Source organism: Atta cephalotes (genome assembly GCF_000143395.1).
Source record: "Atta cephalotes unplaced genomic scaffold scaffold00025, whole genome shotgun sequence".
Classification (NCBI taxonomy): domain Eukaryota; kingdom Metazoa; phylum Arthropoda; class Insecta; order Hymenoptera; family Formicidae; genus Atta; species Atta cephalotes.
Genome location: NW_012130089.1, coordinates 1,589,662 through 1,594,235, shown reverse-complemented (window position 1 = coordinate 1,594,235; position 4,574 = coordinate 1,589,662). Strand labels below are relative to the sequence as shown.

The 4,574-nt window shown below is 26.1% G+C and overlaps 1 pseudogene; it reads left to right on the top strand.

Moving 5' to 3' along the window:
- Nucleotides 1-301: 301 nt before the first annotated feature.
- On the top strand, nucleotides 302-3,945 carry LOC105620275 (annotated as a pseudogene).
- Nucleotides 3,946-4,574: the final 629 nt, after the last annotated feature.

Sequence of the window (4,574 nt, the reverse complement as noted above, 5' to 3'; positions counted from 1 at the left end):
CTTCCTTAATGAGGATACCTGATGGACTCATGCGATATTCGATGATACGACGATATCCAATAAGATAATTCGGTTCTAGTTAGCAACATTTTTGTTTCCAGGAAACAAATTCTATATCAAACATCGTATGTTGAATGTCGTACGCTGTATGAATCTATACATAAGTTTCACATACAATGCAACGATAGTGGCATCTGTGATCGCATTCGAGTTACAGTCAACAGTCGAAAGCCGGAATTGATCAGACTCACTCTGATGAAGTTTCTTGAACGGAAAAGTAGAAACACTTTCACCGCATAAGATGCTGAGGGAAATGATTCTCGTTTTCGCGACACTCATTGTGCTTGCCAGTACCACGATAATTAATCAATGTGATTCTAGTAAGTTTATTGTTGAATAAAAACATATAAATATTATTAAAAAATACCCTATAAATTAACCTATTAAAAGAACTTTTAGTTTTTAATAAATCACGTTTAAAATGCGAACTATTTTTGTAACATAATAATTCATTGCTTTTCCTATAATTTTGTAAGTTGACTTATTTATTCACGTAACACCGTAAATATACAGACGAGTTGACGGAAATTTGCTGGATTATAATTGAATAACTAAATGATCAACAGTATTATTATTTCAAACATGCGTAAAAGAAAATTTTCAGATAAAGCGTTATATAAAAGATTTGCAGAAATAATTATTAAATTTGCTTTTAATGTGCTTGAGAGTTATGATCGTTTTTTTGATGTTATTGGAAAAGTTATAGATCTAAGATACTTATTAAAATTAAAATTACTTCTCTTTACGTGAGAAGATTTGTCGATATCATTAAGTACCTTCATGAAACTTTCTCGGTGTTGCATTGTGTTAAAATTTTATTATATAGAATATTCTAAAACATTTGGTTAAAGTTTATCGATTTGTTTTTCTATTTGGACTCTTAAAACGTTATAATTCTATAAGTATGTGTGAACATTTTTTTTATTCTAAATTTATAAAAGAAAAACAAATAATTCTTTATTTTTAAAACTTAATCGAAAATTAAACATAGTTTAGCTTTAGGATAATTAATGTATTTGAAGAAAATTCTTACGAACATAGAGATAAAAGTAGAAAAAAAATAAAAGAATCTGGTCATAGTTCGTTGTCAAGGCAAATTAAAATCTAAAGAGTACATCTTGTCAATAGACACATACCATATATTAGGTCGTCCGGAAAGTTCGTGCCACAAAAGATTTAAATATAATAAATGAAATTAAAAATTTAAATCTTCTGCGTTTCAATTTTCCTTCAAAATCGGCACGAACTTTCCGGACAACCCAATACATATTGTACATGTATTCCAAGCTAAATTATACATCTTGTTTTTACTTGATAAATATTGTATTTTCAGATTTCGCTACTGATTCATGTCTGAATAATAAACGTATTTATACAATATCTTTATTTATTTGAATGTTGAAATGTTTTTCCAATGTTTAACTCATAATTAATATGTAACTTGAAATGAAATAAATTTTACATATGCTTGCTACACAATTTTTCCATAAAATATATTGGCAAAATTTTTACTTCACATATTTTAGAATATTCTGATTTAAATGAGGAACTTTTTGATATATTTTCGATATTTAAAATTCTTCTTATGACATATTATATATACTATATAATATTGGACATATTAATTTCGTCTTGTTTTTTTCAAAGATTGTACAAGTATTTATCAACAGAAATGTATTATTCGGAATCATGCAAATTGCTGAAATAAAATTTTGTCCTTAAAAAGTCAGGCAGATTATTATTTTAAGATTATCGTACGAGTGAAACATTGAATGATTATATCGATTGCTTCTCGTGACAGAAATTATAATTAGTGTTTTCATAATTGTCAAATTTTTATCGTCAAATAATAATGTTTAATGACTTCTAATTATTAGAGATATGAACGAGGCAATGAATATAGTTCTATTATTAATACCTATATATTGTAATTGCTTATAAGAAATATAATTGATACACGATGAAAGTGATAAGCGAAATACTTATACGTTAATTTACAATCGACTTGTTTCACCGTTAGAATTTCAATGCTAATTTAGAAATTTTATGTCGAAAGTAAAAAATAAATATCGTGATTCGTATAAATAAACAAAGTCTTTTCTTTGTATATTCGAAGCTCAGCGAACAAAATCAACAGGAAAGAACATACTGTACGATCGACCTTTAAAATTGTAGTTAAAACCAGTTAAAACTGGATTTTCTTTAAAAAGATATTGTACTACTGATATCACTAGACGACAGTTATGCGTAGTGATAACATGTTTACTTCGTGCATTTTCAATGCGAACGTACATACTAGTAAAATATACTTTTCGAATCATATTTTTAGCTTGAACATTTCTTTCGATTTACTGCATGCTTAAATGGATTGTTGCATCGCAATAACTGTATATGATTTGAAAAATTACATTCACATTTATAAAAAATGCATTAAAAAAATTAAAATCACACTGTCATGTTTGCATGAGTACAATTTACATTCGTCTTATTGTACTACGATTTCTTGCTAACCTACCGGCTCTAGCCATTTTAGCAATAACCTTCAGAATCATAATCATGAAAAGCAAAAGCACGTGTCGTCATCTTTCAATTTGAATAAACTTATATTTTTTTTCTTACGACATTGAGGAAAATTTATTATTAATGTCGATTTATTGATTGACGTAATTTTCTGTTTTTTTTTTGTGAAATGACATTAATTTAGTACTCTAATAAAAATTACTATCAATATCTGATAAATTAAAAAAAATTTAATAATTAATTGATCATTACTTATTAGCGCGAATAAACATCGTACAATAATTATATGATACGTTCGTCTTCGTATATTCTACTAATTTCTCTTATTTTACATTCTTACACTGTAATGGGCGTTGAAGATCAAGTATTTCAAAATAATCAACTTTATAAAAACTGCATAATTTTTTGTTTTCATTCATCCTCTATTTTTTTTACTCTAATGTGTATATAAACATATTCTTTGAACAAAGAGCGTATGATGTATTACTTTAATTAGTTAATTTAAATAGCTTTTTATGAATAAAATAATCACGTGGTTTGATTAATGTGTGTGTTTATGATTTACGTAATTAAATAATTTGAAATCGAGCTGTGTGAAGACACAACAGGCACAAATTATACCCACATTATTCGATAACATAAATTACGATTTATGATTTTAGGCATCCCGTTAGAAGATCACAATCAGATCACGATATCCAACTGCGACGAGTCTGTGTCGGTTAAAACAGGGAATGACTGTCACTATGGAAATGAAATTCATGCCTAACAGAGATATTCAGACTTTGACTAATAATGTGAAAGGGATTCTTTTTAATGTACTTTACGTTTATAGGAGTTGATGAAACAAATGCCTGTAATAATATTTACAACGTTGATGGTAGCACGGCCTTGAAGAAAGACAAAGAATATGTATACAAAAACAGTTTCCCTATTTTGCTAATATATCCCAGAGTAATCTTGATCTCTACTAAAATTTAATAATTTAAAAGAAGACTCATAATGGCGCATATTTATTAATAATTAAATATATGTGCATAATATACAACGTTAATTTGAGATTAAATTGGAATTTAATCAATTAGAAAAAACTAACATCGAGTTAGGTAATTTTGTTGTAATTGGTATCAAATATATTCCAATCCAATCTCTAATCTGATATCGGTTTAAGAATAACTTAATAATGATAATATATATCTTCTTTTTAATTATGCGCAATTTGTTTCTTTCGTAACTTGATTTCAACCTGTTACTATAAAAGTTTGTTATAATTTTATTTACAGATTTCCCTAATCGTACGTTATGCATTACAAGAAGGAAATGACAGTTATTTGCTTGGACATACCAGCGAAAATTACGAAATAAAGTGCTTTGATTTCGACATATTATAATTAAAAATCATGTAGTCAATGTAACTCTAAGTTTATGTAATTGACTAATATTATGTAATACTATATTGGAAAATTACTTTATTTTAAAAAATGTATGAAAAATACATTTTTTTTAATAAAATAATTTTCTATTTTTAACCAAAATATAGTGTTTTATTTATTTTACCTATTTTCACACATTAAATTTTAGTAATTTTAGTAATATTTTTGTCAAAGATAAAATTACTAGAGATAAAATGCATGAATTAACGCAGACACTTTTATAAACAAACTATCAATAAAAAAATTTATTAAACTAATTATTAGCAGCATTAAATTTTTAAATACTTTTATAATTGTTAAATATTTGAAGTTCCTTGTGAGGGAATGACTAATCACGTAGACTATTGTACAATATGAGTAACTTCCACCAATGATTAAATAATATTAAGTATTATAATTATAAGTATTATAATTATATTATATTATTATAAATACTTTTATGATAAGCAACAATACAAGTAATGAATATTTTAATTGAGAATAATCAATGAATTTTGATTTGGCTGATCATCGATAATATCGTAATAACGAGCATGTTTCACATAAACACATGAGGATAAT